The sequence below is a fragment of the Molothrus aeneus genome, chromosome 5, assembly GCF_037042795.1.
Source record: "Molothrus aeneus isolate 106 chromosome 5, BPBGC_Maene_1.0, whole genome shotgun sequence".
In the NCBI taxonomy this organism is placed as follows: domain Eukaryota; kingdom Metazoa; phylum Chordata; class Aves; order Passeriformes; family Icteridae; genus Molothrus; species Molothrus aeneus.
The window spans coordinates 28,813,001-28,827,588 of record NC_089650.1 but is presented as its reverse complement, the minus strand read 5'-3'; positions in this window follow the sequence as shown (position 1 = coordinate 28,827,588).

The window sequence follows — 14,588 nt, the reverse complement described above, 5'->3', positions numbered from 1 at the left end:
AAGATGGAATTTGTCTGCATAATGTTGTGGTAAGTGCTCCTGAATTAGATATATATGCAGAAATTGGTGGTGCCCAAGCCATTCATGAACAGGAAAAGGCTAATCATTTTAACTAAAATATTCCTACAGCTGAAGATGTAATTTAATTTTCAGGTTGCTATTTAATTACTGTTACAAACAATTAAGGAAATTCATTTGAAGGATACCATGTGTAAGTCTATTATAGTGGATGGAAAGCATTATATGTATATCTGACTATTCAAAGGTATTGGGAATCTGAAATTTCACTGGAGTGAGTGTACATCCTGAATTAATTCAGTTTCAGTCTGTGTAAATGGATTTACAACTTCTAGATGAATATATGTTGATGTTAAACATCTTTTGTTTTCCAGATAAATTTTAGCTTTGTTCAGGGTCTTGTCACATTTGACTTTTAATTTGAATTCAGAAATTTCCAAGGGAAAAAGAGGGGCAAATTTGTTGATTAATAAAGTACCCTTATTTCTTTGGAGGTGGAAGGAATTTTGTGGAAAATGAGTCTGAGTTGGCTCAGCAAAAACATGAATTGCATCAATTGTACCCTTCCTCTGGATATGTTGTTGCTAATGTGTTTGTTTAGCTCTTCAGAGCAAGACTTTTTAATACTGATGTCTAGAGATGATCCCTGCTCCATAATATATCCAATATTTTGCTGGACTTTCATGCAGTGGCTTCAATAACAAGAATTTTCAGACAATAGCACAATATACTTCATTCATCCAGTTTACCTTATCCTGTCAATTCAGAATTATTTTTGTGGAAGGCACGCCTGGATTTCAATGTAAGCAATTTTTCATAGCATTCTGAGACTGTTGAAAGAAAAACTTTGAAGTACATGAAAAGGGAGGAAAATATTTCCCTTGAGAGGTTACTTCTAGAAGGAAAACATGTTAGGAAGTCTCCAGTCAGAGGCTTTGCCATAATTAATTTTAAGGAAATATCTAGATATTCCTGATGCCACTAAACATCAAGAATTGTTCTCTGTGAACTTCAAAGGATAGGAAGGACAAATCCCAGCAGAAAAACAGAATTGCAGCTGAGGCTATTTACATTTTGACACACAGCGCTAGTGAGGGACTTAGTACAGCTGCTGAAATACCTGATTTCTGAAATATCTGCAGATCTGAGTATTGCAGTGCATTCTGGCTTATTTTTTATGACACCATGGATATATGTAGCAAATTATTCATACAGAGGCAGCATTCTATTTTTTTTACCCTTTTTGCTTTAAAATGTTTTCCTTGCTTGCTGTGCATCATGGGCTTAGGCTTATATATTAAGTCACTGTAGCATTTCTGTCAGTATCCAAAGATGATTAAATTCAAATTGTTTTGGACTTTGGTCTTTACAAGCTTGCTCTTTATCTACGTCTGCTAGAAATTGCTTTTAACTGTTCTGCTGAGCCATTCTTCCTATCAAGTAAACACCTGAAGGGGTTTACTTAAAATAGTCAATAAAAGCAATTGACCTTTTTGCCTGTCTTTAAATGTAATACTTACCTCTTTTTTTGAAAAGACAAAGCTTTCACTACTTAACTTTATTGAATTCTATTTGCTATTGGGGAGACTTAAATAGTTTCTTTCCTCTTACAGTCTGTTATTTTTCATGTGGACAAACAAAGGAGAATGAATTTCTGGTCTTAGTATAGAAGTGATTTCAAGCAAGATTGTCTATCCAACTGTAGCTACCCAACTCTATATTCTATGAATGAATAAATAAATAAGTATGGTGAGTAGACATTAAAGATATCCGTATGGCGTGCCAACTATTGAAGTGCTTAACTCACTGGATTAGAACTTGAAAATCAGAACATTTTGAATTTGAGTTCCCTAGTCACTGGCAAAAAGTGTTCTATCATTTCAAAACGAAACAGCTTCACAGTAGGGAGACTTCCCCACTGAGATAAATTGAATTTTTCAGATACATTGTTTTAATCATACGTACTTCTAGTAAAAAAAAAAAAAAAGTTATATTTAATTTTAATGGGGAAAAAACCCTATAAGGCAAAAAGCCTTCCAATTCCCTTGTGGCACCTCAGCCACTAGTGAGCGACAATTGCATGCTTTCTTATATTTTACTGCTGTATAGTCAATCATCCAGCAGCTTGATACAGATCTCTAGGATCACTATTCATATATTAATATAAGTTGAACTTTAGTTAATGTCCAGATGAATAACTTGACCAGATCAGAAAAATAGAGTGATTATGATAGCTTCATTCCAGTGATCTGATGTCATACACCCAAGTCTAAGTCCTTATCTTCAAAAACAGTTCAGATACTTCACATCTGACCATGGAAGAGGTGGCAGGGAATCCTACTGAAGAGAAGAAACTAGAGTGCTTTTTCTTTGTATATTCTCTGTGATTCTACTGACCCACCAAGGGAACAGGGGGATTGACAAGCATGGGGTTGTTAGACCCTGATTTGGCTTCTTTCTGAAATTAAATTTCTAAAGAAGCTCGAACAGCCCTCACACTGGAATGACAGGAAGGAAAGGGTAGGCCTCTGCCTCCTTGCTGAGTACCTTCTCCCTGGGTCTTTTCTGGTGCAGTACTAAACACCTGCTCACAGCTTGCCCCTGACAAAGTGTCTTGTTCCATTAAAGGCACTTTTGCAGAGCAGAACCTGATGGAAGAACACCTGAGCTGCAGCATAAAAGCTACAAATGGCTATTTCAGAAGTTTGGAACTAACTCTTAAGCCTTACTCAGTTCCACCAGTAGGTAGGAAACAATTTATGTTTGCAAGGTAACTTTTTCTTCAGATTTAGGAATGGTATATCAACATACTTTTTCCTATCTGTCAGATCTTTAAAATTTCATTTAGAAGCATAATCAGAACAGAAAATGGTTCTATTTTCCTTACAACTAACTGTGATGAGAGGTAAAAAAAAAAAAAAAGTGTGAGCTAACTAGCCATAGACTGCAGATTTCTACAAGACTTACTTCAAAACCTTCAAGTCTGGTATACATTCATGCATAGGTAAATTTCTGAATTAGATTTCGAATAAGTTAATATTGTATTCCTTATCTTTATAAGTATATAAAAATCCCTGAATTAAGAACTTAAATTGCTAAATGTGTAGGAAATATTTGGTAGAAAAAATGCAGTGGAAAATTGTTCAGATCTGATAACTGAAATAATGATAAATGGAAATTGATAGTCAAAAGTAACCAAAACAGAGAAGAAAGTTTATTTCAGGCAAGAGAGATCTCTGCAGCTGAAGTCACTCTACAGTTGAGAATCCATATAAACCAAAAATGTTAATTTCATTAATATTATTTAGCTCCTTAATCAAATTTCAATTAAGATGTAATACTTGCATAACTGGAACCAACCAAATTTTAGGAATCCTGAAGTTATCATGGTACCTTACCAAAAGAAGCAATATATCTCAAACTAGAAAGTACTTTTATGCTATATATTTGCTATTCTTTTTAATTTAAATGATTTGGTTTATAGTATTTTTATCCCAGAGAACAATTGCAAAGATGCATGCTGCACTGAAGATTACATAGCTAGCCAGATAACTGAGTTTTGCTATTGGACAAGACATCTGTAAAATTATATCAGTAGATTCTGAAAGCTATAAAGCAGTGCCCATGTGAGTACCCACTAATCTGCATGCTATCTACACACACTTCAGTTCTTCACCACTGTACAGATGTCACACAATCACAGAATCAAGAAATGATTTGGGATGGAAAAGATCTTCAAGACCATTGATTACAACCTTCGACCAAACACCACCATAACAACTGGACCACAGCATAAGATGTCACATCCTTTTGTTTCCTGAACACCTCCAGGGATGGTGATTCCACCACCTCCTTGGGCATTGCATTCCAATATTTAACAGTTCTTGCCAAGAAAAATTCCCCCTGATACCCAATATGAATTTCTCCTGGTACAGTTTGATGCCGTTTCCTCTTGTCCTGTTGCTTGTTGCCTGGGAGAAGAGATCAACTCCCACTTTGCTACAACCCCTTTTCAGGTACTTGTAGAGAGTGATAATGTCACCCTGAGCCTCCTTTTCTCCAGGATAAACAAACCCAGCTCACTCAGCTCTCCTCATAGGACTTTTTCTCCAGGCCCTTCATCAGCTCCTTTGCCCCACTCTGGACATTCCAGCACCTCAATGTCTTTCTGTAATGAGGGGCCCAGAACTGGACACAGGACTCAAATTGTGTGCTTTTTCCCCTGTGATGAATACAGGGAAAAAATGGTCCAGCTGGTCCAGCTGGCCACAGTATTTCTGATACAGGTCAGGATGCTATTGGCCTTCCCAGCCATCTGTGCACACACTGGATCGAGTCTATCTGGCTGTTAACCAGCACCTCCAGGTCCTTTTCTGCTAAGCCACTTTCCCGCCACTCTTTCCCCAGCCTGTAGTGCTACGGGAGGTTGTTGTGACCAATGTGTAGGACTCAAATTTTGGCCTTGTTGAATGTTATACAATTGGCCTCAGCCCATTGATCCAGCTGTCCAGGTCCCTCTGCAGAGCCTTCCTGCCTTCCAGCAGGTCAACACTTCCAGCCAACTAAATGTCACCTGCAGACTTCCTGAGGGTGCAATTGATCCCCGCTTCTAGATCATTCATAAAGATATTAAACAGGACTGCACCCATAACAGAGCCCTGGGGAACACCACTAGTGGCTGCCCACCAGCTGGATGTGTCACCATTCACCATCAGTCTCAAGGTGTTGCCCATCCAGCTGGTTTCAACACAATGAAGAGTGTGTCTGTCCAAGCCATGGACTGCCAGCTTTTCTAGGAACATGGAATATGAGTTGTGTCAGAACATGATTTATAAAGCAATTTTAACCAGGGCACTGCTGCAATTTTATACGAACTTATAACTTGTAATTTTTCCCACTTTGTGAGTGGGATAAGATTCTCTAAGTAAATGCAGTGTGGTAGCTGTTGAAATGCTGCATTTTAGCACGTCAATTAATATTAGTTTGTAAAAAGATACCCTAATTTTGAATCTTAAGGGATATCATTAAGGGATATCATTACTTGAAGGCTACAGAGAAAGAAAACAAAAAGCTTTACAATTGTGGGCAAAAATAGAGAATGTTAATGATTTAAGGTCTAATTCTCAGTGCCAATGAATAGAAGACATTAAAGTCATTTGTGGACTTTAATCATATTCACTTGCTCACAGATGTTATAGCAAAGACTGCATTGATAACAGGCTAACACTGAACAGACTTTTGTTATTAAATTTTTTTTTTCCCTATAGAGTTTAAATATAATATTTAATATTTTATATTGATTTTCTTTTTAAGGTACTTATGAATAAAGCAATTTTTGTGAAAAATTCAGTTTACCTCCATGAGAAAGACTCAGCACGGTAATGCTGTCTTCTTTTTACATGATAGGACACTAACTTTTTGTCAGTGACTAAGATATGTCTGCTGAACATGTATCAGAGATTTCTCAGAGGACCTTCATAATCATGTAAAGATTTGGCCATATCTGTCTTCTAACAAAGGAGTGTGTGCTGGCTTTCAGGATGACCACTAAAAACTAGAATGAGAAACTATGAAAAATTTCTCAGGTACTTTACTTTTTTAATATCATACTAACACGCTTATTTCCTCTCTCTTTTTTTTTTTAATATTATTTCTTAGAAGTAAATAAATAAATTTCTTAGAAGAAATTTCATACTGTTGCTGAAAATTCTTTAAAAAATACAAGTCCAGATAAATTTAGAAAATCTTTAGAAAAATAAAAATAGAGTCTTAAAATAGAAAATTTATGGCAACTTATTCTTTTAGTGTCTTTCCCAGTATCACCTACAGTAATGTAAAGGCAAAGTGTGGGCAGTGTATCAAGCTTTCCTCTTACCCTAACTTTATTTTTGATTCTTCTATAAAATCTCCTATCATGAAGTAGACAAACATTACTACTTGTTAGGCTCAAAATTTCCTTTAAATCTGGAGATTGGCACATTCATGCTTCTCAAATAATTGTGCAGTTTTGACAAGTAGTTTAAAATGCATGTCAATCAACAACAAGACTTTTTTTCTCAGCTACTTCCACTGTGGACATATGGCATGGGAAAAAAAAACGGGGTACTTGTCATAAGGCTGCACCTACTGGTGTTATCTCCTAAGTAACAGAGCCATAGAACATAGCTTTCAAAATACTGTGAACTTTCCTTGTTTCCTTTTTTGGACTTGATGATCAGACAGCTGTCACGCTGTATATTTTACTCAGATTAATTTATACCTAAAATTTGGGTAATAATGTACTAAAGAGAAGGCCCTGACTTTATTAACAAGAAAGAAGCTTTGCCTGTAACTTCAGTAGACTACCTTGAAATTTCATGTTTAATGTTTTGTGAATATCAATTGGGCATCAGAACACAATCCTGCTGCACCTCCACTGAGAGCACAGTAATAAAAGACTTTCCTAAAAAGCTTATAATCTAAATCTGTCCATTATACAAGTGCCTTGCCAAAAAAAATCAGTTTTAATGAGCATGAAACTTCTCATACATATACCTTGGTTTGCAATGATATCTATGGAATAAAAAAAACAAGAAAAACAAAATATAAAAGACTATGCAGCACTAGTATGTATTGGGGACTAAATAATAAATTTTAATTGATTTAATAGGTCATTCCCATTTCGACGACAACTCAGACTTCTTGTTTTGACTGAAAGCATTGCAGGATTTTCAGGAAGGCAGATGATAACATCTGCCACTTGGAAGGAGTCAATACATATTTTTCATTGAGACAAGAAGGAAAAGGACCAAGATGAGTGCAAAGGTATTTATTTCTTTGGCTTCAGAACTGTTGTCAGGACTGAGGGTATAAAGAGGTGGTCAATGTTCTGTGGCTACTCTGAGATACATACATTTTTGCCTATAATTTCAAGGCCCTTAACTTGTAAGTGCAATTTGGTCTAGTTATAACACTGTTTTCATTTGTACTTGAACGCAGGGAGGACAGTGGACTACCTAGCTAAGGCATACATGAAAAGGAAGCTGTTCTTTTCTGTATTTTCATTTTGGTGCCAAATGCAGCTAAACCAGAACAGATACTTTACCTAATTAGATGTATTTAAAGAAATTATTTTCTTTATTAAAAGCTTTAGAGTTAAGCACATAATTAGAGTATGCTGTAGCTAAGCTTCAGTGAGTTATAGATCAGTTTGCCTATAGCTAGGAGAACTAAGAGTATTAATTTCTATATTTTTGCCTGTTTAGTTTTGTGTTTTTTTCTACAGTCAAGTCAGGATTTATTTTCATGTGTAGAGATTTAAGTAGAGAGTCTGAGAAAATAAAGAATTTCTTTGTTGAGTATTTAATTTAATTGAATTGTAATCAGAGTTGTCTGTCTGAAGGACCAGATTCTCAGCTGAACAAATTGAACTCATAATAAACGGACGTCCTTTGACATCAGATAATATTCTGGGTGCTAGGAAATTCTTAGATTAGGTAAATTCTGTTTCATGGGTTATGGGCAACTGCAAAATTATTTTCTGCTATTACATTACTGATTACAGTAGAGGCACAAAAGAAAGGACTCTATCATGTGATCTTGAAGTATTAGAAGTCCTAGGTAACATAAAAAAATAAAAAATATAAGTAACATTTAATATAAAGCATCCACTTCATACTTAATATAGAAGTATTCCTGGAAGCACGGGTCTGATACAAAGTCTTCCAAGGTGGAACCATCAGATTATAAAGTCAAATTTACCCTGCACTTTCTCTCTGATCTAGTATATCTTTCATTCCTATCTGCCTGGGGACTTGTTCAAAAGAGACATGCAGATTTCTTACACTTCAGCAGACTATTGTATGAGTAGGACATGAAGATTGAAGGTGGAATATATTTGAGAGCTTTTAGGAATAGGATGGGACTGAATCTGGGAATCCAACCTACTCAGTGGGTGCAATAATTAGTGTGCCATTCTGCATGAGAAACTAGGGAAAGAATTCTCTTTCTGTGGTCTAAAACGGACCTATTTTAGATTTGTGGGTGAAGAGCATGGTCCTGCCGTGTTCTATGGCCTCTGGAAATGCTTAATGGACTGAGCTTTTGGGGTGATTCAGACTTCATGCCTCCAAGTTTCTCAATCTAACCTGAGCTCAGACATGATCTAAGTGCTGAGCTGCTTAAGCTTGCCAAGCATAGGACAGTTCTGGGCACGTGCAGTGCCTTAATAGGTACTGAAGAGATTTAACATCAAATGTTACAGAGCTTACAGAGATTAGGTGTCTCCAGCTCAGAAAGTGAGTCAGGACTTTGCAATTACAATTTCCCCTCTGCAGCCTCTGCTTTATTCTAGTACCTAAATCTTGCACTTTAATCTGCCTTGAATGCCCTCTATATCTGAAATAAAGCAAACAATATCTATCACTATGAACTAGCAGGGTTCCTTGTTTCTGGTTGTTAACTGCAGAACCCTATAATATTCATCCGTGATCAAAAACCCGTAAGTCACATTTCTGTACTTAAGACTCTCCTGATCTAGGACACAAATATGTATCCATTGCATTTAAGTAGAGAAAAGTCTGAGATAAGTCAATGTTCAGGCACCTTTGAATATCTGGGTTCCTGTTGCTAGAACAAAGTTTAAACAGATGTGTTTTTCTCAGCACACAGGTTCCTAAATTGTCCTAGATCAACAACATGTTGACTAAATTGATTGCATCATATGAGCAGTTCACTTTGGATTATGTGCTTTAAACTACGTTCATTTGCATCCAGTAACATTTGTGATTTTTACAGTTAATGGTATAATATTTTAAAACTTGCTAACTCTTCTTGGAATCTTTTTGTCACAGTGTTAGTTACCTTAGGATCATTCAGATAAACTTTTTTTCCATCCATCCACTGGGAAGGGAAAATGAAGAGTTGAAAAATTAAAAGGATCTGAAAGTAGATAAATGGACATTTTCTTTTTAAAATGTATTTATTTTTGACTCTTTATTTTTAAAATACCTTTATCACAGTCCCTGAGCCACAGGCTATTGAAATTGCTAGCACAAAGATTCACCTGGTGCTGAATAATTGCATACAACTTTGATTCGATCTCTTCAATGTGAAGCTTTTAAGCCAGGCTGCTGAGATCATTGCCTTTTGTGCTGACCAGTACTGTATCCTTGTACTTCTCTGCAAGTCTGCATTCATCTGCTGCCTCTGGTCTTGCCTTATATTCAGTTCTAAACTTTTTTCAGGCAGTGACTGGGTCATGTGCTTCTAATTTATATATATATTTATATGTATACATATATATATCTATATATCTGTTCAAACGGAATTCTTAGTATTACTGTGGTGCAAATACCAATCAGTAGCCATGTAAAATCATGTATATTTATTTAATTGACTTTTTGTAAGAATAAAAAAATATATTTCTATTACGGCACTTAAAAATGATAGCTCTGTATTTGAAGATGATTCCAATTATTAATATTTTAAATAAAATAATCTATTTTAACATTCAGCTTTGTGAGAGTTTGAAGAAAAGGGGTTTCTTTTGCATAAGAGCCTCTCAAAATTGAAATAGTCAAAACCAGAAATCCTTTCCATACTACATGATTCTGGAAAGTGAGTACAATTAAGAAAACAAAAGAACTCAATATTTAATAATTTCTGTTTCTTATATAGTAAAATTTCAAAGGACTATTTTTCTTCAACATATGCCACATGACCTTCATTCTGCCTCTTCCAGACATCATGTAGTCACTTACCCAGTACAATCTATATACTAGAGAAATGCTTCTCCTCGTTTCTGGAAAAAACAAATTTATAGTTAGAGCCTAAAAGCACTGAAAATATATGTAAATGCTAATTGTGGCAGATCAGATTAGAACATGCCAAGTGTTACTGTCTTTGTAAAATAAGATTTGCTTTAATCTTTAAATAAAGCAAATTATTAATTTATGTACTACAAAAGGCTGAGAAGAATTCCTTCTGTTCAAATCATCTGCTATTCAGAGATTTCTCATCAGGTTATAGACACTCCACCAAATGCATCTGGAATTTAGTATCCCAAAGGTTAATTATGCCTGCAAAAAAACCCAACACAGAAGTTATTGAATACTCTCTGCAGAAATTCTGGTGCATGTCTTCTATGTACATGACTATATATCTGCATTAAATGGAATTACAGCCAGCGGAATCTCTTCTAAGCAACTTGCTTTTGTTAGAATAATTAACAACATAAATATTCCAGCATTCACATTATTGTTACACTAAAGACTCTACTGGGATATATAAAGGCACTAAAGGTAAAGTGGATAAGTCAATTTACTGTAATTTTCTCTTTCACATGTTGCATATTAGCTCTTTAAAAGGCTGTGGGTTTACAATCTGCATAAAGACCTAAACCTGCGATCTGCATGCGAGATGTAAACTCAAGCTGAGAATTAGGGAAAGCTGGCTTGCATTAATGCAAAATATTGCAATGTTAAAGAAGTTTGCTGCAAAAGTTTTTATATTGGCTACCTGTGTCATACTTTCTCTCTTATTCTTGTAATTTTCTCTAAGAGAATGGCACTCAGGTGTGAGGGTGTGGGTGACCTTTCTGTTCTCATGGGTGTTCGTACGACTATACATTTCCAACTTAATATGGCTCTCAAAACCAAACCATTCATTGCCTGAAAACTAGCAACTCCATAACTTTTATCTGTGTGCAGAAATGGGTCCAGAAGATGTCAGCTGGCACTAGGAAGCATATATTATTAATATATGCTTTTTATTCAAATGAGAAATAAAAAAAAAATAAATGGAATACCATGACAATTTACCACATAGTTGTACTAAGGAAACAATGGCACTGTAAAACCAGTTAAATAAGTTCAAGAAGAATATTCTAGTAGGGTCATTAGGTGTATTAGTCCTTTTCTTTGCAGCTACACAGTTTATTGAAAAAGGGAGGCTTGGCTGGGGTTTCTGTATCCTGGCACTTACAAAAAGTGAAGGTTTTTATTGGCAGTTAGAAGAAGTGACCTAAGCTGTTCCTTGGATAGGAAAAGAGTAAGACAAAATGAAGGGAAAATGATGCAAAAAAGAAAGCAACTTAATGATTTTTTTTTAATATATTTTGTCCAAACAGCTTCATTCCATCATCATATATTCCATCATTCCATCATCTATTACTCTTTCTTACTTTTTAATTTCATTTTATTTTAAATACCATTTAATTACATATTAGTGTAGCTACTGGTTTTAATTTCTGTCTTACAGTTCTTTAGACATGTTTATTTATTTATAAGTCAAAGCCATTTTGAGTCAGGTGCTTTATTAATCCACATGGTGAGAAGTAGATTTTGATTCTTGTATATCTATATATAACAATGATTGAGGTAAAATGGATGCTGCTTATACTAAGTTAGAAGCAAAGGAAATTCAAACAGCATGGATTTCATATCCTGTGGCTTCAGCCATTTAAAAGGCAGATAATATCTTCTAGGCTTTCTTGGTTGTCAGTGATACTTTAGATAGCAAAGAGAACTTTAATTGCACGTTGCTGCTTGGAAATGGCACTTCGTGGTTGGCATTAGCAGGCAAAATTCTTTTGCATTACCTCAAGCCAGTGAATAAGGAACTCTTCAAACCAGCTAAGGGGTTTTTTCTTGCTTATGGTTCACTCATTATTTTATACAGTGCTGGTGTGCATACAGGATCACTGCTAAATATATTTGATGACTAAATAGTACATTGCAATCCTTGCAATTCATGTCACTGCAAAACATCACTTTAGTAATATAAGCATAGCAAAAAAGCCTTTTAAAAGTACAATGAGATAATAAACAGCACCAATCCTCCTTGTTTGTACTGCAGAATTCAGTGCTTATTACTCTTCTGTGTAAAACGCTAGGAAAACAACCATTTCCAGGCTTCATAAAAGCAATGCAAATATCAGCAGGTGTATTAGTGCTATTACCATGGCTGTAAAAAGCTTATTTTAGCAAAATATTCAGGAAGAAACTCTTATTACTTGGCAATGCCGCTGGACCACAATCTTTATACAAAAGCTGGAGTCACTAACTGAAACCATAACTGCCTTAAAGCAGGTATGTAAACACAAGTGTTCTTAAAAGCTTGGTAAAACACCCTAAAGAGGAGCAGGCATCTTCTGCTCATCAGTTACAATGGAAGTAACAAACCCATACTGGGCAAAGTGGACTTCTTGTGATAAAAGCTACCCCATCGAGCTTCTTGGAGACACAAATAAAGGTGTTTCTGGATTAAAATCCCTTTCAAAAGAAGGCATTTCATAACCTGGAACAGAACTGGAAATGGAAGGAGTAAATCAGGTTCATCAGATAGGTATTGCTACCAGTCTGGACTATTGATTGTCAAACCTATTATTCCTATTGTAATCGATGATAACTGGTCTGCAGATAAAATTTTTCACTGTCTGTATTTATACAGCTGCAACTGGCTATAGTTGAGTAATTCAGACTTGTGTAATTCCACTGGTGATATGTAAGAAGTTCAGACAGAGCAAAAAGGGAGTATAGAGAGAATTGTGAGGAATTTTTTTCACTTGTTTATTTCCTTGAGAAAGATTACCTCAGTAATTAGTGGGCTGAAGGGAAGGAAAGAAGAAAAAAAAAAGGAAAAGAAAAAATTAAACAAATATTCACTAAACATGTACAAATTCTAAAATATCTGGATAAAAATATGAAGATACCACTGTGCTGAAAAATGGAGAAATATATAACACTAATTATACCAACAAGCATATTGGCCATAACTCATAGAGGAGTAAACAACATGGAGAATATGAGACACTGAACACAGATCTTTCCTTTCTGATAGTATAAATAAATGTTCACTTGGTATAAACAATGAATATCTTTTTGGCTTTAATATTTTGACCATTTTTTTTAAGATTAAAAGAAATAAAGAAAATCATATGTTAATGCAAATTGTGAAGTCTTGAACTTTTTTATTTGTTCTGAATAAGTGACGTACTGAATAAACTACTCCTGACTCAATCCTATTCCAAAGGTAAAGAATGGTCAAAGTAGTTAATGTGACTGAGAGATGAACTACATTTTATCTCCCGTTTAAATGTATTAGAATAGCATAATAAATTATAACACTCCTAATACTGTGCAATTAATCTTCAGAAAGAAAGCAGTGACTCTAAAATAGAGTAAAAACTGATTAAGAAAAAGACATTTAAAATCAATTTATGCTTAAATTGTTTTTCATTTACATTGAATATGGAGATTGAACCTTGAACCAAAACTTCAGTATTACTGAGTACAAGTAAAAGGAAATCAGCTGCCAAGAAAAAACTAAAATAAATGAATCATGATGATAATGCCAAGTTTATACTTTGCTTTTGGAAAATAAAAAGGCAACTGAAGGTAATACAGAGTACTTCAAACTGAAATCTGACAAACCACACACAAAAAAAAAAACCACCAAAAACCCTATCACAAAACACTCTGAACTTGCAAACTGGAAATACATCTGTGAACATTAGAGATGATTCACTTTGTTTTGTATTTTTCTAATAAAATAAAAAGTTAAACTACAGTTCACTGAGCAGGACAAATAAAGCAAGTCAATGCCCACTTCCAGGCACAGATTTCTCCACTGCTGCAGTAAAAAGATGTGGTGTCACCTATAATTAAATCAATAATTAGGCAGCTGCAAATTATGATGGAAAACCTGGAAAACTTCATAAGTTAACCCCTAGAAGCATCTCAAAGTTGTTAGTTACTGGATGGCTTCAAGCATTTTAATCCACGAGACTTGACCATGAATTTTACAAGAGCAAGTAATTTTGCAATGGTTGAAGTAATAGAGTATTTTAGAGACAATATTTTCAAGGTCTTCAACCTCTCTGAGTAATGGATTTTAAACTCCAGCCTGAGATCTTGAAAATGGATTTTACTTTTCTTTTTTTTTCTTCCCTCAAATACCCAACAAACAAAAAAATCTCTTGAGTTGTAACCTGAAAACCAATGCTTCTAAATTATTAGAACCACCAGAAAAGCCTTCTACCTAGTGAGAGGTAACATTTAAAAGTAAATGCAAATGGCCCAGAACATTGAATTATTTTTATCATCAGCAAACATTTGAACTTGCAGAACGACAGACCCTTGTCCTCCCTTAGGACTCAAGTAGAACATCTTAAGGTCAAAGCTGCTAAAAATGACATGATTAAGATGTTGCTACATCTTGACCCTCTATACACCAAATTCTTCAAAATACCAGGAGATAATTTTGACATACAATTGCCTTCAAGAGCTTTTCAAGCAGTTAAATGTGGTTAGAAGCCATTTTCTATCATTAAAGCATCCACAGTTCTGAGTTCTGTAAGAATTTGAAAAATAAGACCCTTATGAAATGACAGAATCTAAAAGGATGTTTTGGAACCTCAGCCAAACTTTTACTCAAATTTAATTTTATGAGGAGCTGACACATATCTGTACTGGTTTCATCTGACTTTAATGTGCTAATTTTAATGCAGTCTAATGTGCTTTCTTTACTGATACATCATTCATTTTTTAAAATACCTAATGCAGAGCTCTTGGACCAGAAAAGAAAAAGAA